This window comes from Barbus barbus (assembly GCF_936440315.1).
Source record: "Barbus barbus genome assembly, chromosome: 18".
Lineage (NCBI taxonomy): Eukaryota > Metazoa > Chordata > Actinopteri > Cypriniformes > Cyprinidae > Barbus > Barbus barbus.
Window position 1 is genome coordinate 13180903 of NC_136746.1, and position 23517 is coordinate 13204419.

General features: G+C 34.7%; 1 pseudogene across 1 annotated transcript in view; it reads right to left on the reverse strand.

Annotated features, from left to right (window-relative positions):
- Positions 1-23517, reverse strand: part of LOC306883875 (S1 RNA-binding domain-containing protein 1-like) — a 68331-nt pseudogene that overhangs the window by 22468 nt on the left and 22346 nt on the right. The window contains exons 14-15 of the transcript XR_013785929.1: positions 10108-10199; positions 7371-7452 (exon numbers count right to left, since the gene is read on the reverse strand). The product of XR_013785929.1 is annotated as a S1 RNA-binding domain-containing protein 1-like (transcript). The remainder of the gene's footprint in view (positions 1-7370; positions 7453-10107; positions 10200-23517) is intronic.

Sequence of the window (23517 nt, forward strand, 5' to 3'; positions counted from 1 at the left end):
ATATTCTGTCAAAATCTCTCACACATTTCTTTTGTAACCTTAGAGAGGTGAGAAATATATGTGCACTACTTGGAACGCATGTGTTGAAATGAAACATGAAAACTAAACAATAAACACTGAACCCTGAAGGCAGAAGCTGAGATCTTCAACAGCGGCCCAATCATTCTTAATGATCCTCGTTTACTCAGACATTTAACAGTTTAATGCCATTTTCCCATATGATGCTTATGGTGATTTCAAAACAGTGGCTCATCAAACTTATCATCACATCACTATTGTACACAAACAGATTATAATGCTGCAATCACTGACAGCTTGCTGATAATCAATAAAATAGTGCACGCTTGAGGTACTTCTCACAACAAACAACAATTTTTAACGTACAAAAACCTGCTGCCGCATAATAGCCGGATGCAACCTGAGAAGTGTGTGGACAGGTTCCCATGTAGCTGCTCCCAAACCCTAAGGTTAGCTTTTGAGTACTTGGCAGCCAGTCGACTGTATAAACCGCCTTGAGCACGGATGGAGCGAAAATTCTCACAGTCCTTGAGCAGTCTGATTGAAGAAGACACCCAAAAAGTGTCGCCTGCGGGCAGTTTGGAGCTCTGCTGATGGAATGCACACTCATTAGAAAGTCATCAATCATCACGACCCCCCCAGATCTATTTTTAAAGGCTGTTCCAGGAAGCTATGTTCTAGGGTACACTAATTTACGAGGCAGGACACCACCACTGCGATATTAGCGCTCATATACTGGGAGAAAAAGTCGAGGAAAAAGGTATATGATTGGGCCGTCTGGCAATGCAGGGTCAGTAGAGTGAATTAAAATGATACATCCAAAAATAAAAATTCTGGCATCATTTGCCCACCCTCATATCATTCCAAATCAGATCAGTATGACTTTCTTCTGTTGAACAAATAAAGATATTTTCAGAAATGTGGTTTTTGTCCATACAATGGAAGTCAATGGTCAACAAAACAGTTTGGTTACCAACATTCTTCAAAACATCTTCTGTGTTCTGCAGAAGAAAGGAATGACACAAGGGCAGTGTTGGGAGAGTTACTTTGGAAATGTAGTTGGTTACAGATTATAAATTACCCTATTTAAAATGTATTAAGTAGGGTAAACATTTCAATTAATTAATTAGGTAACACTGTAATTATACATTTAAGTACTGAGTAATATTAATTAACTACATGTACTATATGATTAGGGTTAGGATTAGTGTTTGGTTTAAGGTTACTTGCATGTAATTATGCATAATTTAATATTACAATAGTACATGTAATATGTATTATAAAAGTATATGCAACAAGTGTAAACTGGACACCTTCAAATAAAGTGTTACCCTTTACTAAAGTAATGTAACTTTTTATTACATTTCATTACTTTGAGTACTTTTCTAAATTTCTAATGAATGTTTTCAACTGTTAATCATTTTGAAACTTTTAAACCAGGCTGGGTTAACTTTACAGTAGTACTCAACAATGATTACTGAATCAGTGAATGATCACTTGAATTAAAATGATAAAAATGTTATTTTAAAGCACAGCCACCACAAAATCAGACTTTATCACTTCTTTTTAGATTGAGATCATTCTGAGGTTAAATACAGATTTAAAATCGTAAGACAATCCTTGCATTGCTGTGACAGGAAATGCTGGCATCTAATAATGCCTCTAAATAGTGCCGAAAATAGTTGATCTTAAAAAATAAAGCATATAAATAAACCCAATTATGAAATAAAACAGTTATCAAATAAGCATAACTGCTATAGCTTATAAATAAGTGTCTAATTCTGTACCCTAAACTCCTGAGACTTTGGTGTCTCATATTTTAAAGCAGTCAATTCAATTTGGTAGAAAAAAAACCTTTACTGCGGACAAATTGAACAAAGCTGAACAAGAAAGTAAACATGGGCTGAAATTGTTGCGGTCATATTTGAGATATCAACCTAGACACGTTGAATGTTTCCAGTAGTAGCTGTTGAAAAAGGCTTCAGCTTTCATCTCTCCAATCTCCTGTCAATCCTACTGGATATATCTAAGACTGCATAACCATTTCGATTAGCGAGTGTAAAACTGAGCTGCATCTGGTAGAGCATACGTTAAGAATCAAACTAACATCTCCAGCAGGGCCTGAGAAAGACCAAGCTCGCCTAAAGCCGATATTAAGCTTTCCATCTGTCTTCAAACGCACACAAGCCGCACTCTCTGGTCCTCGCTCACAGTAGGAAGAGTGGCTGACAGCTGAGCTCTGACATGGCTTAGCAGTGTGGTAACCCTGAAGACAAAACAACCAAAACTCAATTAAAGCATTGGGGAATAGGTGAAGAAATGTGGTGGGAGTTCACATAGTTTTTAAACCTGCCCTCCGTTTGAACAGACACATATCCCAAACCTCGACATGCCAGGTATAGAGCAGGGGACGGGCCAGCGGTAACACAAATACGCAATTACATTGCCTCACCAAGCCTAGCAGAGCCACGGCGAGGTCTCCGACCCAAGTCATGCACATACGTATGCACAAAAACACACAGGCTCACACAAACCACGGGATTAAATTCAGGTGCGAGGTCCTGTTTGGCTTGGATAGGCCCCAGCGCCAGAACAAAGTGTGTCTGTGCACACTCAGCCCAGTTAACAGGTTTTTTTTTTTACGAAAAGCTGCCACTCTAAGATGTCAATCAGTTCTTCTCTCCTTTCCCCACCCTCATGACCCAATGCAGATCTAACCAGCTGCAGGCTCCGAAAACACACATCCCAGAGAGAGCTGAACACACAAAGATGTTTGACTGGAGAGATCCCTTTACATACCTCCCAAACCTCTGCCTCCTGCGTAACCAGACACCTACGTTTTCAGCAAAACACAAAAGCTCCAAACAAGTCATCTGAAAATGGCTAAAGATGTCCTGACAGTAGTGTAGAAATGATGTGGCCTGACAGAGCAGAAGTTATGTTAAATCATCCTTAAAACAGGCTACAATTTCTACCTACATAAGATTTTTAAATGTGCAGTCTTGTGTTACCTGCAAGGTCATGTAAGTTACCAATGAAAGAATCTCACACATCCTAAAATCTTGCAATAAGTATTAAATACTGTGTTCCTACACTTATTGACCAATGAATTTCCATGTTTCCAGTCATTTGAGAGAACTTTATTTTTCTGATGCCGTTTGAGCAGATACATTATAGACGTCAACAGAAAACTGTATATTCACGATAGAATTTTCCATGAACGTCTTCAGTCAATTGTGACTATGGAATAAGAATTTTTAAATAATTGTGATTCAATCCAATTCACCAGCAAGTAATTCATATCAGTCTGTCAACACATTTGACAGATTCATTAAAGCACTTGTTTTGGACATATATTAACATTCAAAAGTTTGGGAGTTTTTAATCTCTCATGCAAACAATAGGAAAAATAACTGTTTTCTCTTTTAATGTTTTATTTTTTTATATATTTGTCAGAAATGGTTAATAAATAAAAAGTTTAAAACACATATTTAAAATGCATAGCATTATAAATGTCTTTACTGTCACTTTTGATAAACTTAATGCAAACTTCATAATAAATAAATAAACTTTCAAACAGAAGTGTATAATCATCATTGAATCCATAACTGAATTTTCCAGGATCTTTTCAGTCATTTGTGATTACGGAGTAAGATTTTTCATTATGATTTTGGTTTGCTAATGAATCAATCAGATCAGTGTGTGAACCAATTTGACAGATTAAATCATTGACTACAAAAAAGAAAATAACAAATCTCTATACAAGCTCAAAATTTAGTCAATGAAATGTTTTAGCATAAAGCATTAATAGAAAAAATAAATACATATTCACTACAAAAATTTCCATGACTTTTGGAGGCATTAAAAACACTATTTTTATACAAGAATTATTCAAAGCTTGCTTTGCTCCACTAAAACATTGTGCATGATTCTAAAAAGCATTCTGGCAGCAAATCAGATGATGCAGTTTCCTGGCAGTGGGCTGACATTTTAACGACTAATTCTGACACTTTTCTCACCTACACTCTGCTCCATCTTTCCTTTACCTCAGGTGAAGCCTGGAGACCAGGTCTGGAGTTAGTAAACACCTGTCAAACAGAACATGAGAGCTGCACCCACGCACACTGCACTACTGGACTCACCCACTAAAGTCATGAGAAACAACACTTGTGTTAGTCTTCTTTCAGAAGTTTTCTACAAATGTGAACATCCATAAGACAACAAAGATAAAGAATAATTCTTGTAAACTTCACCCAGGAGAGAAAATTCATTAAAAGTCATACAAGTAAAAGATTTATCATGCAAATACACAGCTAGATCAGACATGATCAGAATGAAAGAAGGTGTTCAGCAGAGCACATAACTTCTCCTTTTTCCCACGTGAAAATTGACTCAGCTATCAATCATCGTCAATCAGCCTCCTGTCAGTCAATACCATTCACTCTCTTCCGTTTTACCCTGAGGGAACAGTCTCAGCAGGCCCATTAAATAGAGAAGGCCTTCACGAGTGACATCACTGGTGCTTTTACACAACACAACCTTCATCGAAAACTTGTATTTTTTTTTACAAAGAGATTGTTTATTGGCGTTCAGAACATGCAATAGACAGTGTGAAAACAAGACTACATACTAAAGCTACATCTGTGTGATCAACAGCGCTCCTTGTGTGAACAAACATTCAAATGTAACCTATTTTGTAATTCAAAATTAAAGTGCGACCTAACATATGCATATTTCTGCAGGCGTTCAGAAAAAACTTTTATAAACACTGATTAACATAATATAATAAAGAATGGTTAAATAAATAATAAATAAAGGGTTTATTTCTGCTTTAAGTGTTTGGACTTGAAAAACACATGGGAAAGTGCATCAAGGAGAGTGACAGTTTCCTTAATATCCAGGGGTTTGTATGGTGTTTTCTCTCACAGCTGGGTAAAATGGTAAAATGTGCCCTCTGGTACCTTTAAGCAGTTGGGAAACCTGAACACTCTCCACCTATGTCTCAGTGATTGACAGTTAACTATATAAACCTAAACTTTAGAGGTCCCACCCACTTTGACTAAATGGAATGTCAGGACAAAACAAGTAAGGTGATGTCTTTAAGAGAGCGATTCAAGTTCAGCTCAGCAGCAAAACCTCCACCCACTTCATAATGTTACTGTATTTCATACAATAAATTCTTCATGGAATTACTGGTTACACTTTGTTTTAAGGTCCAATTCTTGCTATTAACAACCCATTAACTACGACTTTTGCCTCCTAATTTGCTGCTTATTAGTTAGTAAGGTAGTTGCTACGTTTAGGTATTGGGTAGGATTAGGGATGTAGAATATGGTCATGCAGAATATTTATAAGTACTAATAAACAGCTAATATCTTATTAGTAGTCATGCTAATAGCAACTAGTAATAATAAAGCAACTAGTTAATAGTGAGAATTGGACCCTATACTAAAGTGTTACCAAATTATTTTGTATTTATATAACATTTTATATTTTATTTGGAGATATACACTATATCTGTACCATATCAATCATATTTTATCTATCTGTATTGTCTCCGTTGGATTTATATGTTGTGAAATAATATTATGTTATTTAATTGTACATGCTCATTCATATTCTGTCAACTACATTTCACTTAAATTCATCTTTAAAAACACCAATTAGTAGTAACAATTAGTCAATCTCAAAATAAATATCCATTTTCATACTATATTACTACTATTTGTAGCATTTAAAACAACTGATTTTAGTTTTTAGTGTTTTTTTATTAGTGTTAAAATATAATATCAGCAATAACACTGACATAATTATAGATTATTGCTACCAGCCAGAATTTAAATATCAGTGCAACCCTAATCTAATGTAATCTTTGTATTTTATTATCCCAAATCATTCATTGGAATTTATGAATTATGTACTTTATAAAACATCTTACACACACACACAGTTCTAAACGGAGATAACCACTAAAGGCAAACTTTACTCCACAATTTACAGGTAAAACACCTTTTTCCCCATAAGTCAAGACATGTAATTATATATTCTGTAACTTTATTTTCAAGGTTAAGGAAAGTGGGTATACAATAGCACCCCCTTATAGTGCTTATAGCCCTACTTGAGATACTCAAGTTAAGAAATGAGATACATGATCCATTCTTTCTATCTATTAAACACATACACACACACACGTGTATATATATATATATGTGTGTGTGTGTGTGTGTGTGTGTGTGTATATATATATATACATACATACATACATACATATACACATAATGTAAAACCCTCCCTCATACACACACACAAACACACTTATTATCACTCAGCATGTCAATGTGGTGGAGAGGCATCATGTGTTGCTCAGATTATGTGGCAGGGTAAATAAACGCTAAGTGCTGACAGACGTGCAGGGGGTTGCTGTGATGCACACTAGACAACACTGTGCAGGGGCAAGGTGAGGTGACCCTGATACTCTGCTAACCTAAACCTGTGTGCATCAGCACATGTATATATGTTTTTTGGGTCAAAAGCGAGAAGCATGTGATATGTGATATTGATCCTTTTGCAAAGACGAAAGATGTTATTTCCTCTCTTTATTTGGAAAATGGCTCCAAGGTTGCGGTGAACTCCAGTGTCACATGATCCTTCAGAAACCATTCTAATATGCTGATTTGGTACTCAAACACATTTCTTATCATTATAAATGCTAAACTTAAAATCTTTGTGGAAACTGGTAGTGTGCATATAAATAATTTATTTCAACAAGAGGTTCTGCATAGTTAAATGTCCTGATATTTAAAAAAAAAAAAAAAAAAAAGCAGCAGTGGGCAGGAGAAAGAAATCAAGCATGCAGGACAGCTAGAGAAAAATAGAAAGATGAAAAGTAAGAGCGAGAAGGAAAAAATACAAATCAGGCCCAGCCTTGAGTCAACATATGATGCTACTGGGAATCATAGTAGAATTAATTTCAGGAGAAAAATGGATTACTCATAACATGAGACTGCAAAAGCAAACAGTCAGAGACAGGATTAGCTCTCTAGTCCAGCTGACTTCTGTTTGAAACTGCTATTACTCAAAACTAAAAATCAGAGCCTGGCTTAGAAAGTTGGGAATGTGCCTACAATTACTTTGAACATTTCACTGGATCAAGAGCAGAGCCAGACACAACATCATGTACACAGTATTATGTGAGAGGACACTCAACTGTTGGCAGAGTTTAATAAAGACACAATAAACATTACTGAAGTAAAACCACTTGTATAACAAACTAACAACCCATTATTAGCATGGTTTTGAAGAGGAGATGCACAAAACTAGTTTCTAATGAGATTGAATGGCATGTGACTCACCTGGTAAATTCCGATACCAATGTGTTTGGGTCAATCTTAATGAGCTCCGCTAAAGCGTCCTGAACACGCCTCCCAATGGACACTGAGGACAAAGAAAAGAATACAAGAAGAAATCATCTCACCATTATGTGTAGTTAATGCTCAAATATAATAATGAATGTCTCAAGAGAACAACAATATTTACACTTTAATAAAATATTTACACTTTATGAGAAAAAAGTCAGTTGTGGATAAAAATTTGCAATTACCTTTATTTAATTGTTTGTTTGTTTAATCCTGTAGTGGAAACACGCTTTTAGACACAGCTACTCAACGATCAATGCAAATGTGACCACATATGTTTAAATATATGCAAAAAAAAAAGACCTATCCAAATTCACATACAAATATTACTGTTTCCAATTATTACTGTTGATGACATTGTTATTATTTACTTTCTGTCAGTCAAAAAGACTGTAAAAGTATAAAGTTTACAATAAAGCAAAAACAGCTCAATTAAGGCTGACATAATCTACAGAAAAATGACAAGCTCATTTAACAGACCAAGCTACAGATAATATGCCATCACATCTGTCAGAAAGAAAGAGAGAAATGGGCCCAATAATAGACACACTCACTTATGAATCCCCTTTTCCTAGTAAATTGTCAAAGACAAGCAAAGACATGGGCCAACTAAGAGAGGTCTGGTCAAATAAGAACTCAATTAAAGACAAAAAAACCCAATTCAGAAAAACTTGAACCTAACTTATCCCAGGAAATGTGACCAGCCAAACACAATATTATAAAATGAAATGAACATAAGCAGTTTGGCGCACTTGTTCCATTAGCTTTATCTAGTCTTGTTGAAGGTCAGCAAATGAAAGTCAGATTTTCATCTTTACTCGACCATATGTGCGAGAGTCAGAGTGAGAAAGAGAGCGACTCAGACAGAAAACACAGGACAGAATGTGAGACATTGCGTAGTTTTCTGCCCAAGCACCTCCTCCACATTACAGAGAGTGGAGAGAAGTGCTTTTGTGTGCGCTGTACAAGGCCTGAGCTGAAACTCCATCCCTTTCCAAATATTATTACAGGCAGCAATTTCCCACAGAGTTCAATGTGGAGACGCAGCGAGTGAGGCTTGGCGATCACGCTCCAGAAAGCCACCTCAAAACCTCCTTCCACAGTCACCCACTTTAGCCAGCACATCCACCTTGATCTTTACACAGAGCCGACCACCTCGACAAAAAATTGTCCTCAAAGCATGAGCACCTTTGTGGGTTAGAGCAGGAGGAGCCATATAATGAGAAAGTCATTTTTGCTGGACATATCATAAATTTAAAACAAAAAAATATATATATTATATATGTGTGTGTGTGTGTGTGTGTGTGCTTACAGTATATCCTCTCAAGTCTAAAAATACCATTTATTGAAACCAAGCTGCAAAAACATCTAATTCTGAAATCCTTAGAAATAAGTCAGAAAAACTAATTCATTAACATAAAAATCCAATAAAACAATAGACAGTATTGAATTATTTATATGCTAGTAATGTAGCAGTGTTAATGTATGAAACACAAAACACTACACACATTAACACACATCCCACAAAGGACAGCCCAATTTCTTACGCCTTTCATAAAAGCGATAAATATAGTTCCCTAGTTTGCTCTTGCACTTGACCAGAGGAAAATTTATGATTAATCCCATACTGATTTACTGCTTTTATAGAGGAAGTCTGGTATAATTCTCAGATCCTGTTTTTGAGAACGTTTGAGAGATTTCCAAACTTTTCGCCTTGCTTTTTTATTTTTGGAAGAGTAGAGAGGGGTGCTTGTGTGGTCTAAACAAAGGCAAACCTTTTTACAAAAAGTTCTGTTTCACAGAAAAATATCTAATGGGTATGACAGATATAGAGAGAAGTGAATGGAAACGGTTTGATAGACTGTGAAAGACTATTTCCAAAGGTACTGTCACTGCTTCTGAAATCCATGTATTGACAACTGGAGATATGAATGTGGCCTAAAGGAAACAAGGAGTCTGTTTCAGACTAAGGAGACAGGGTTGACTGAAATGGCAAGTAAAGGTCTGGTTGAGTGGGAGCTGAGCTGGACTGACAGTTAAGGCCAGTGCGACTGGAGACTTGGATTCTTGGCACTGGAAAATAGAAACGCTTTGACATTCATGTGTACAAGGTTGTACATTTGCAAAATCCTAAACCATCTCATAAAACCATCTTTACCATTACAGGGTCAATAACTATTGTCAAAATATTGTGATTCTTTATAGTTTAGATTTTATTTTTCTCTTTTTTTTTAGATTTTGACCAATGTGTTTATTTCCTTGGATTATTATATTTGTTATTATTATATGTTTTTATAATATTAATATATTTTTAGATATTTTTGTCATCTTAAAAAATTATAATTTGTATAGTATTTTATTTTTTAAGAATCTTTTCAATATTTTTTTCAATAATACTGTATTTTTATGTAATATTATTATTTAAAACATTAAGATTTTTTTTTTTTTAAATCTGCCGACAGCCTTATCAACAGTTGATAATGGGTTAGTACTAAAAGTAAGCGATTCTTTGATTTCAGATTTTGTGTTTGTCTCATTCATAACCATTAAATTGCATTATGTACATATCAAGTGTTCTCTCAATTTAGGCATCTGACATTCAAAAAAACAAAAACAAAAAATTATGGTTAATCACTAATTCTGAAAGCATGAAAAGAAGGAATATGTAAATCACCTGCACTCCTTAAGTTGGGATCCATGTCAGGCATCTCTTTAACAGCCTCTGGACTCGCACTGTAGATGGACGCTCCTGCTTCATCTGTTATACTGAAACAACAGAGATACAATGAAGCACATTTCCAAGGAAATCAGAGACCTCATCAAGACCCCAGTGAACTTATGAAGCTCCCTCAGTACATCTACGAAGCGACAGACCAAAGAGTTAATTTAAATACATTTCCATAGAAAGCTTGTAGTTGAGTTTAGAGTAAACAGCAATGCATGGTAGACAAACTCATAATAGAGCTCTCTTTTCAATGGAAAATAAACAGCCATTTCTGATATACAGTTTTTATTTTTAAGGATTTTTTCTTAAGCTAATGACAAAAAAGAGAGAGAGATATGTGATGTCTTCTTTTTCTTTTTTTCAGATTTCTTTTCAAGTACTGTGCACCTAGTTGTGACTAGATAAGTGATTCTTAACTAGATGTCAACTAGATTCAATCTCTCTCTCAACACAGTTTCACAAGCATGTGTATTATGCTGCTTGCCACTTAAAGTGAATTATAGTATACTGATTGCATGGAGGAGGAGTTGGAGTTGGGGTGCTCAAAGGTGATAGATAGAGTGCTTTCAGTTATATTTACAGTGGTAAGGTTATCTCTACCTGAACAAGCCCAGATCTGTTTAGCCATTAAACTACAAACACATTGCTAAGAATAATTATTAATACAAAAGAAAGAAAAAAAAAATCAAACTAATTTTTTTTTCTTTTTTTAATTACATTACATAAACCTTTTATTTGTGTAATACAATGTTTTAGTAATCGAATAGGCCAAGGAATCACTGAAATCATGGGTCAATACTGCCATCTAGAGGACATAATGGCAAATGTGCTTTTGTGTTCATTTTTGACAACCTCAAAAAAGATTTTAAAGGCTCCTGCTGGAAAACTGTCCAGTGCATGCAACTTCTTTAATAATAATAAAGCATTAATTTAATAGAAATTGTATTAATATTATCATATCATTATGAAATTTAACAAACAATATAAATGTTATTTAAATGATAAAAAAACATGTATGAGTTATTTCCTTCTCAGCTGTCTGGTTGTTAATTAAACTGACCTCTCTCTGAAAACATCGGAAGGGATAAATATCCTCTGCACATGATTATCACTGCTGTTACAGAATGAACTTACAAATTAGGGCAGATCACCACTGCAGCCTCCATTACATTTGCTGCCTCTCTATTGGTGCCTAAGGGCTCCTTGGGTAACTTTGCCAATTAGTGTCATCATGCTCATGACAGGATGCAGAGGCTTTGTGACACGGACCTCCAGTTTGACTGGTGTCCTCATTTTCCCAGACGCTTCCCCCTCCTCCCTCTCCCTCCCATAGCTGACACATAGCCATGATGACGGTACTAACAAGCCCTGGCATATGACCTTGGGGTCAAGGTGGAGCAGGATATTAGTAGGATTATTAACAAATTAAGAAAGAAACACATGCCAACCTTGATAAACATTCAAATAAAACTTAATTATATAAATATAAAACTAGATAAATATTAAATTACGTAATATTTACGATGAACAACCACATAGCCTAAATAAACTAATTGTTATTTATTAAATTAAAGGATAAAAAGCTTTCAGACCAGTAATTGTGTACAAAGAGACAATGCATTGCCAAGAGACAGCACCCCATAACGTTGTTTTTTAGTACAAGAACAAACTATTAAAAAATATGATAATTAATATAATAATAATGATATGATGTTTGTAATATAATAGTTTCTAATATATATTATTATTATCAGCAGCAGCATTATTATATAGTGGTATTTCATTTATCTTAACTAGGGATGTACACAAGTAATTGTAGTTTCGCAATTCTTTCCACCAGCAAAAAGACCAAATAAGAGAGCAGGTATTGGACTCTGAGAAAGAGTTGAACCTATCATGTTTGAATAAATCAAATCTGCGAGGGTTAATGAGTACAAGCCCTGAACCATTCTGACACGGATACAAATCACATTCACCAACCACTTCTCTTCATTAAGGGCACGGCTGAACTTGCAAAAGGGCAGGCAGCAGAAGGCCCAGCTCGAGTGGACACCAAGACATAAGAACAAAGACAAAACCTGCCTGCAAGTGTTGCAGATGACTTGATGACCCTTGAGGTCTGACAGTCCCTCACTCGGTTACTCACACCCAAATACACTCACACTTTGGGGACTATCATGTCTCTATGAGAGTCTCTGGGCAAAGTCACGGCCGGGGCCTCTCTAACTGTAAGTAACAGTGGTATTCTCAGTATTTGTCATCATCCTCCAGGCTGGTCCATCTCCCCCTTCCGATGTCCATGACCAACGGGTGACACCAAGAGATGGATACATACTTTGATACTTGCCCCCTAAACACATGTTCTAATTAAACATATTCATCAGATCCGTCTGCAGGGTGAAGAGATATCGTCACAGCAGTGGATTGAAGTCCACTGTTCTTGATAATACTGGTTAAATTTGAAGTCAGGGAAATTTTTCTGTACATTATTAGGTGAATTAGCACTACAGTTCATGTGATTTTTTTGACAACTTGACAAGAGTAAATTGTTTTGTTAAAAAAATCAAAAATAAAATTTACTCTGTCCAGTTGTAAAAGAAAAAAAAAAATTACATACCACTTAAGAATTTTCAATTCAACTTTTCTGATGCAATTAGCTTTTTAGGACAAAAATGTGTAACTCTTTGTTTATTTTTTATTTTTTTAAATACCATAACACAAATTGTCTATGAATAAATGTATTATTATGCATTTATCCTAGACAAGATACATGTTACTAATCAGAAAAAACAATCATACATACACTACCATTCAAACGTTTAGTTCATTAAGATAAAAAAAAAAAAAAAGAGTGAAGTCTCTTGTGCTCAAAGACCGCATTTACTAGAACACTAAAGTACAATGAAATGGTAATATTGTGGAATATTATTACAATTTAACATAACTCTTCCATTTTAAACATTGTGCTGCTTAATATTTTTGTGGAAACTGATATGTTCTTAATAATTCTTTGATGAGTAGAAAGTGCAAAAGAACAGTATTTATTTGAAATCGAAATCTTTCGTACTGTTACAAATGTTTTATTGTTATTTTTGATCAATTTAATGCATCATTGTAGAACAAAAATATACATTTTTAAAAACTGACCTCAAACTTAGGGTAGATGTGAAAACAAAAAACTATCTATATAAATAAATAAGTTCTACTTATTTAAACGGACACTAAAGGACATACAGAATAATAGCAAAACACTGCATGTGTCACGGTGCACACAGCAGGGAGGACACAGGAAACACGGAAACGTGGATGTAACTCAAAAACATATTTACTAGACATCAGGCAGGGCAAGACAAGGCAGACACTGACAGGAACACCGGGGAGTAACGAGTTGACCAGACAAAATGGCACTACACAGACAGGACTATAAATACACAAGTAAATTAACGAACACGGCTGGACACGAATAAACTACTAATTACATGAAACGAGAACAGGAAACAAACCAAATATGGGCACAAGAGGCAGGAACACATGACACACACACAACAGTTCTCTTACAGTATGGTTTTAAACTAACAATTTAATTTAAGTGCATCACCATATATCATAATCTATTGTTCAAAACTGACTAAAGCCTGTCTTTTTCTTTCATGTTGGCACAAACAAAAAAAAGGACATTCTTATTTAAAAAAAAAAAAGAAAAAAAAAAAAAACACTATGTTGGCCAATTACTCAGAGCCAGCTGACCGAAGGGATTCCCAAAACAGAAAAAGCAATCATCAGATATTAGGCCAATGCCAAGTCTAAACACTATGACATTTTTTGCCTAGAAAAGGGCTAAAATGGCAGGTGCCAAAGGCCGTCAGTCTCCGGTTCTGTGCCTGAGGAAGTGTGTGGAGGCGCAGTTAACAGCACATTCAAGCTGCTGCCACCACCAGACAACTCTGAAAAGAGCAAAACCTCACAGCCACTCACGTCAAACTGGTGGCAGATGTTCGTCACCCCCTCAACTCTCCTTCCTGCCTTAAATACCCAAAGAACTGCAGCAGAAAGTGTCAGCAGGCCAGGTTACAGGATGTTTTCCTGTGTAGCGTGCAGGAAAACATGCAGGTCTTGGATATATGTTGGCGTCCAAGCCTTAAACTCAACCTTCACCAAGAATATTGTGGAGATTTGATGGTTTACACTGTGGACTGGAACTAGCAATTCAAAACACGCAAGTGCAGCCAATAAAAAGGATATCCCAGAGGTTTCCATATCCTAATTTTCAAGACCAGTTTCATTGGAAGCCTGCTTCATATATGCAGATGTGGAATTGAGGTTTCCATGTTTTGATGTTGCTTGCATATTCTTTTTCTGTACTCCAAGGGCTATAAACTACAACCTAAAACGGCCAAACACAAATAAATGAGGCATGAAATGTGCAGCATGTTAAAAACTTCACTGGTGGGGATTGCTTCCAGTTGTTCTGACATCACAAGAGTCCATTAGATTAGAAATTGACAAATGGGGATTTGGCATCTGGGTTTAAGGCAATGAAAACTTTCAAGCGGCCCGCATGCTTGATCTCATGCTTGGCTGCCACAGATCAATCAGCACTAGCCGGATTAGGAGTGACACAGCAGTATTCATGTCCGTTCTTCTGGAAACTTTATGTTAAATGCAAGAAAGTATTCATAGTAAGCTAGCATGTCTGATAGACTCATACCATAGGTGCCAAAATCTCTTATTATAAATATGGATTTATAAGTTTTTATAACATATGTAATTTAATACAATTTATGATTGAATGTTCCATGCTATTATAAAAAGAAATTAATACTTTCATTCTGCAAGGATGTATTAAATTCATCAAAAGTGAGAGTAAAGACATTTACGTTACAAAATATTTTTTTTAAATGCTGTTCTATTGAACGTTCTACTCAAAAAGGAAGCATTTCAGCAGCACTGTACTCAACATTGATGATAAAAGTTTTTTGAGCACCAAACTATTCCTGAAAAATCATGTGGCACTGATGACTGTTGACAATTCAGCTTTGCAATCACAGGAATAAACATCTATTATATATTAAAACAGTTATTTTAATTTGTAATAATATTTCACAACATTAAGGTTTAATTGTGTTTTTGGTTCAATAAATGGAACCTTTGTGAGCAAAACATAAAAAGAAAATCTTACTCATCCTAAATTTTTGAACAGTGGTATTCAGTGGGGAAAAAATTATTTGATCCCCTGCTGATTTTGTACATTTGCCCACTGACAAAGAAATGATCAGTCTATAATTTTAATGGTAGCTTTATTTGAACAGTGAGAGTCAGAATAACAAAAAAAAAATCCAGAAAAACGCATTTCAAAAAAAGTTATAAATTGATTTGCATTTTAATGAGTCAAAAACATATTTGATCCCCTATCAATCAGCAAGATTTCTGGCTCCCAGGTGTCTTTTATACAGGCAAGGAGCTGAGATTAGGAAAACATTATGTTTTGGAGGTGTTTTTCAGCTAAGAGGACAGGACAACTGCACCGCTCATTTCAACTCATTTCTTTGTCAGTGGGCAAACGTACAAAATCAGCAGGGGATCAAATAATTTTTTCCCCCACTGTACAACACCACATATAATCTGTATTATATGTAACAAATTGCTGTTGTTTAGTAACCTTAAAAGTCCTAGATTTAGGCAAAAAAAACCAACATTAATTGAGTTGTTTATTGTGATAGCTATAAATCTTATTGAACTAACTGAACACTAAATTTACCTTAACACATGGCCTTATAGAATCTGTAAGTGTGTTTCCTAACCAATATAATTCTTTGAAAAAAGAAAAGAATTGCAAAAACTATTGTATATATTTGGAATAGATGTATTAGATCAAACAGAGATACTACTCATTTGAAATCCTGAATGCTTTACTCTTTGATGCGGAGACAAATCTAACAATAAATATAAGATGGCACACTGACATCAATAAAAGACACATCACTGTCAACCAAGCGCAGACATTAACATAAATTTCAATATATTAACAGCAGTCAATCAAAATTAGGGAGCTCAAGACTGTTGCTCATGAAGCCACTGGTTCTGGCTGTCCTCTGTGATGCGGACATCTATCCCTCAGTGAGCCATTAGCCATGGGCCTGTGACTGGCAAATATTCCTCCTCGTTCCTCACTGTCCTAATCACCCTACCCAGAATCCTCCTCAAAGGACAAACCTCCCTGATGCAAAACTCTAGTCATCCAAGACCTTACAGCAAAAAGTGATTTCACTTTACCAGGAGCACTTTGGCTGTAAAGGACATGTATTCAATTATATATGAACATATATGAAATAAATAAATAAATATATAAATTACGTACATATAAATAATAAATTAAATTATACAAAAAAAAGTATAATAACAATTATTTACAGGTTACATAATACTAGTACCAATAATAAATCAATATTAGATAAGCAGTAATTATATTATTATTATTATTATTATTAATAGCTTACATTTACATATTTAATGATTTTATTTATATATTTATTTCCCATACATGCTTGTGCAAATAATGCAATGCATGCCATTTACAGCCAGCTTGCTCCTGGTAAAAGTATAATAATAATAATAATAATAATAATAGTGTAAATACTACTATAATACTACTACTAATAATAATAAATATTAATACTATGTTTAAATTATTATTATATATGTATTTCATTTATTTATTATGTATTATATATGCCCATATTTGTAATACAATACATGCCCTTTACAGCCAGCAGTCTCCTGGTAAAGTGAAATAATAATAATAATAATAATAAGACTGAAGAGGTCAAGCTTAACAACTGATCCCAGCAACAGTGTACTGAAGGAAAAATAAAAAGGGATAGAGGAGAGAGCTCCTGTAATTCTGTGTTCCCCTGCAAAGTGAGTCTAATGACCAGAGACTGGCCAGCTGGTGGCAGAGAGCCAGCCTGAGGGGAGAAGGGTGGTCACTGCCGCTGCCTTCAACCTTAAGAACTGACAGAGCTGTCCAATCAGTCTGTAGCCATAGCTCAGTATCAGGATCACTGTCCTGACAGTCAGGAACACTACAGGCTCCCTCGTTAAGCAAGATACATGTCATTTTGTCCTTCAGGGGCGAGAGGCAAAGTCAGGGCCAAGCAGCAGCAATGACTAGAGTCAGAGCAGCACCTTAAACATATTCCTTAGAAGGGAGACAATTTATAATACATAATGAACAAATCACACTCACTTAATAAGAGTGCAATGGCTCTAATCTCAACATTTTATGAACAAATATCAATGGCACAGAATATGTACTGAACCTCCTAACCCTAATCTGTACAACATAACTATATGACAAATCCATGACCAAAGCGCCAATGGTTCCAGCCAAGGTCAACTTTTATTGGGTCATCTTGTATTTAATTAATGTTAGTGGCCCTAATGTCAAAGCATGGTGTAAATCTCAAAGCTGATATATTGGAGCAGACTCAACTAGGGCACACAACTACAAAGTTCAAATATAGCTGCGAGCAGCGATGACGGGCCCAAGCCGTCAGCATACGCCACCCCGGTGGCATCGATAAAACGGTGCCCAGCGAGCACAAGCATTACAGTAACCCTCTGGCAGTTTGGTTTTAAGGGATACGGCAATTAAAGGGTTAATCCAAACCATCAACTCTGTGAAACACACACACACAGAACAACATATAAAACTTTAAATTCTGTGAAAATATATTTTTCATTGGTAGTTGATGTTAGTTAATGCATTTACTAATGCTAACAAATGAGAAATTATTATAGTTACCAAAGGTTTTAATGATTTATTTTTCCATTAACTAACATGAATATTTTTTTCTAACACAAATGAATAAAGTAAAAAATATATTGTTAATATTTAATGTTATTTGTGAATTAACCAATGTTAAAAAACAACATTATTTAACTGTTGTTAATTTACATCATTAATAAATATATACCATTTAATGTTGATCAAAATCAATTCCAAAATGTGTTAATATATTATTACATTTTAAAGTTTTATCTTTTGAACATGACTATTTTTCTAATATTAAAAATATTTTGTTCATTGTTAGTTCGTTGTAAGTTCATACTATCAATGAAGAATTAACATGCTGTAAAATATATATTTTTCATTGTTAGTTCATGTTAATTAATGCATTCCCTACTGTTAACAAATGAGACTTAATTATAAAGTGTTATCAAAACCTTTAATGCTTTATAAGCATTTTTTAAGGATTTTATTGAGAAGTTTAAACAGACCCTCTCTCTCTCTCTCTCTCCCCCTCCACACTCACTGAACTCACACAGTCAGTCACTCACCCAGTCACCCACCGCACACATTAGAAGCAGTGACAGGAGAACTCTGATAAGTTTTAAATTTTCTCCTCTCCATAGTGTATTGTAAATTCATGAAATTAATCACATATCCTCAGACTGTATTGTTCTGTGTATGTAATTTTTTTATGAAGTGTTTGGAAGCTGCTCTTAAAAGATAAAAAAAAAAAAGTTCTCTTTTTTCTGTAACTTTAATAAATTGCCATTAAATCATCGTTCAAGATATCCTAAATCCGTCCACAATTTAGCATCTTCAGTATTTTGGCATCATGAGAAAAAATGTTTGGTGTGATTTCTGTGTTTCTGCTTGAAGGAGTATGAATTTGTTTACAGCCTGTTTAAAAAAAACCCACATTAAAATAAATATAGCCGACTTCCTGTTGGTCGTAGCTAATGACTGTAAATTAGAAAGTTGTCCGGATTAATAAGAACAATTTATGTACCGAGTTTGGTGTCTGTAGCTATCATTATATATATATATATATAAACATTAATAATTATATACCATTTAATGTTGTTCAATATTAATTCCAAAATGTGTTAATATATTATTAAATTTTAAAGTTTATCTTTTGAACATGACTATTTTTCTAACATTAAAAAGATTAATAAATGCTTTAAAAAAAAATTGTTCTTTGTTAGTTCATACTATCCTGGAAGAATTAACATGCTGTAAAAATATATTTTTCATTGTTAGTTCACGTTAATTAATGCATTTCCTAATGTTAAGAAATGAGACCTTATTATAAAGTGTTATCAAAACCTTTAATGCTTTATAAGCATTTTTTAAGGATTTTATTGAGAAGTTTAAACAGACCCTCTCTCTCTCTCTCTTTCTCTCCCCCTCCCCCTCCACACTCACTAAACTCACACAGTCAGTCACCCACCCAGTCACCCACCGCACACATTAGAAGCACAGAGACAGGAGAACTCTGATAAGTTTGAAAATTTTCTTTTCGCCATAGTGTATTGTAAATTCATGAAATAATCACATATCCTCAGACTGTCTTGTTCTGTGTATGTAATTTTTTATGAAGTGTTTGGAAGCTGCTCTTAAAAGATAAAAAAAAAAAGTGTTCTTTTTTACTGTAACTTTAATAAATTGCCATTAAATCATCGTTCAAGATATCCTAAATCCGTCCGCAATTTAGCATCATCAGTATTTTGGCATCATGACAAAAAATGTTTGGTGTGATTTCCGTGTTTCTGATTGGAGGAGTATGAATTTGTTTACAGCCCGTTTAAAAAAAAAAAACACACATTAAAATAAATATAGCCGACTTCCTGTTGGTCGTAGCTAATGACTGTAAATTAGAAAGTTGTCCGGATTAATAAGAACAATTTATATACCGAGTTTGGTGTCTGTAGCTATCATATATATATATATATATACAAATTAATAATTATATACCATTTAATGTTGATCAATATTAATTCCAAAATGTGTTAATATATTATTAAATTTTAAAGTTTATCTTTTGAACATGACTATTTTTCTAACATTAAAAAGATTAATAAATGCTTTAAAAAAAATTGCTCTTTGTTATTTCATACTATCATGGAAGAATTAACATGCTGTAAAAATATATTTTTCATTGTTAGTTCACGTTAATTAATGCATTTCCTAATGTTAAGAAATGAGACCTTATTATAAAGTGTTATCAAAATCTTTAATGATTTATAAGCATTTTTTTAAGATTTTAAAAAACAGACCCTCTCTCTCTTTCTCTCTCTCACCCACTGCCTCAATCCACACTCAATCCACACAGTCACTCACACAGTCACTCACAGCCCACCCCCACCCCTCACTCAGCAGCAGTGACAGGGAGATCTCACTCAGAGGCAGGCTGGCAGGGAGCTCTCACTCAAAAGCAGCTCTGATAGTTTTTAAATTTTCTCCTCCGCATAGTGTATTGTAAATTCATGAAATTAATCCCATAACCTCAGACTGTATTGTTCTGTGTATGTAATTTTTTATGAAGTGTTTGGAAGCTGCTCTTAAAAGATAAAAAAAAAAATGTTTTTTCTTGTTTACTGTAACTTTAATAAATTTCCATTAAATCATCGTTCAAGATATCCTAAATCCGTCCGCAATTTAGCATCATCAGTATTTTGGCATCATGAGAAAAAATGTTTGGTGTGATTTCCGTGTTTCTGTTTGGAGGAGTATGAATTTGTTTACAGCCCGTTTAAAAAAAAAACCCACATTAAAATAAATATAGCCGACTTCCTGTTGGTCGTAGCTAATGACTGTAAATTAGAAAGTTGTCCGGATTAATAAGAACAATTTATGTACCGAGTTTGGTGTCTGTAGCTAAAACTAACCCCCCCATTTTTGACAAAAGGTGGCGCTATAGAGTGTCTCTTCCACGCCCGTTTATGAGCTTTTTCCAGTTTCTAACTATCATTAAAATGGATATGTGTGTTGAGTTTCATGACATTCTAAACATGTTATCTGCCTCAAAATCACCAGAAACGAATTTTCAACTTTGACACGTTGCCATGGCAACACAATTTTAGATATCAATATTCCCTTCACAGTTTTACATCGGCCGTGTTTTGACATTATTCTGGTGAAGTTTGAAGCAAATCGAGTAAAAATAAGATGCTGAATTCAAAGCATTTTGAAAACGACACACTTCCTGCAGCCAGTTGGTGGCGCTATAACTTTCAGTCATAATAGTCACATCTATCCGATCGGCATCATACAACGAACAAATCTCTGAAGTTTGATCTACATCATACAATGTATGTGGACGTTATTAGGCATTTCCTGGGTCTCATTTTTCGCCATAACTTCATCGCCTCGCCACGGGCAAACCGTTCGACATATCAAAAATATCTTCGCAATTTAGCGTCCCCAATGTCTTGAGATCATGTTCACCGAGTTTGGTGGCAATCGTATGGAAATCCTCAGAGGAGTATATCAAATTCCAGAGCATGTGCTTTTTAAACAGCCCTGAATAGCCGATTTCCTGTTGGGCGGAGCCTAAGACATGCTGCACGGAAGTTGTTCGGCTCAATGAGTTCTATATGTGTACCGAGTTTCATATGAATACGTGCAAGTATGTGTGAGCTATACATCAAGTTTTCTGACAATTTTCCAGGGGGCGCCGTAGAGCCCCTGTGCCACGCCCGGGTCCCAGCCTCAGCGGCGTCCTAATGGCCGCAGGTTCCAATGTGCGTGCCAATTTTCAAGAGTTTTCGGGCACGTTAAGGCCCCCAAAAGTGCCCGGATGATTGAAATAAAAAAAAAAAAAAAAAATAAAAAAAAATAAAAAAATAATATAGCTGCGAGCAGCGATGACGGGCCCAAGCCGCCAGTGCATACGCCACCCCGGTGGCATCGAAAAACGGTGCCCAGCGAGCACACACAATACAGTAACCCTCTGGCAGTTTGGTTTTAAGGGATACGGCAATTAAAGGGTTAATCCAAACCATCAACTCTGTGAAACACAGACACACAGAACAACATATAAAACTTTAAATTCTGTCAAAATATATTTTTCATTGGTACTTGATGTTAGTTAATGCATTTACTAATGTTAACAAATGAGAAATTATTAGTTACCAAAGCTTTTAATGATTTATAAGCATTTTTTAATGATTTATTTTTCCATTAACAAACATGAATAATTTTTACTAACACAAATAAAATATAGCTGCAAGCAGCGATGACGGGCCCAAGCCGTCAGCATACGCCACCCCGGTGGCATCGATAAAACGGTGCCCAGCGAGCACACGCATCACAGTAACCCTCTGGCAGTTTGGTTTTAAGGGATACGGCAATTAAAGGGTTAATCCAAACCATCAACTCTGTGAAACACACACACACACAGAACAACATATAAAACTTTAAATTCTGTGAAAATATATTTTTCATTGGTAGTTCATGTTAGTTAATGCATTTACAAATGCTAACAAATGAGAAATTATTATAGTTACCAAAGGTTTTAATGATTTATAAGCATTTTTTAATGATTTATTTTTCCATTAACTAACATTAATAATTTTTTCTAACACAAATGAATAAAGTAAAAAATATATTGTTAATATTTAATGTTATTTGTGAATTAACCAATGTTAAAAAACAACATTATTTAACTGTTGTTAATTTACATCATTAATAAATATATACCATTTAATGTTGATCAAAATCAATTCCAAAATGTGTTAATATATTATTACATTTTAATGTTTTATCTTTTGAACATGACTATTTTTCTAATATTACAAATATTTTGTTCATTGTTAGTTCATTGTAAGTTCATACTATCAATGAAGAATTAACATGCTGTAAAAAATATATTTTTCATTGTTAGTTCATGTTAATTAATGCCTTCCCTACTGTTAACAAATGAGACTTAATTATAAAGTGTTATCAAAACCTTTAATGCTTTATAAGCATTTTTTAAGGATTTTATTGAGATGTTTAAACAGACCCCCTCTCTCTCTCTCTCCCCCTCCACACTCACTGAACTCACCCACCCAGTCACCCACCGCAAACATTAGAAGCACAGAGACAGGAGATCTCTGATAGTTTTAAAATGTTCTCCTCCGCATAGTGTATTGTAAATTCATGAATTAATCACATATCCTCAGACTGTCTTGTTCTGTGTATGTAATTTTTTATGAAGTGTTTGGAAGCTGCTCTTAAAAGAAAAAAAAAAAAAAAGTTTTCTCTTTTTTACTGTAACTTTAATAAATTGCCATTAAAACGCAGTTCAAGATATCCTAAATCTGTCTGCAATTAGCATCTTCAGTATTTTGGCATCGTGAGAAAAAATATTTGGTGTGATTTCCGTGTTTCTGATTGGAGGAGTATGAATTTGTTTACAGCGCGTTTAAAAAAAAAAAAACCCACATTAAAATAAATATAGCCAACTTCCTGTTGGTCGTAGCTAATGACTGTAAATTAGAAAGTTGTCCGGATTAATAAGAAAAATGTATGTACCGAGTTTGGTGTCTGTAGCTATCATTATATATATATATATATATATATAT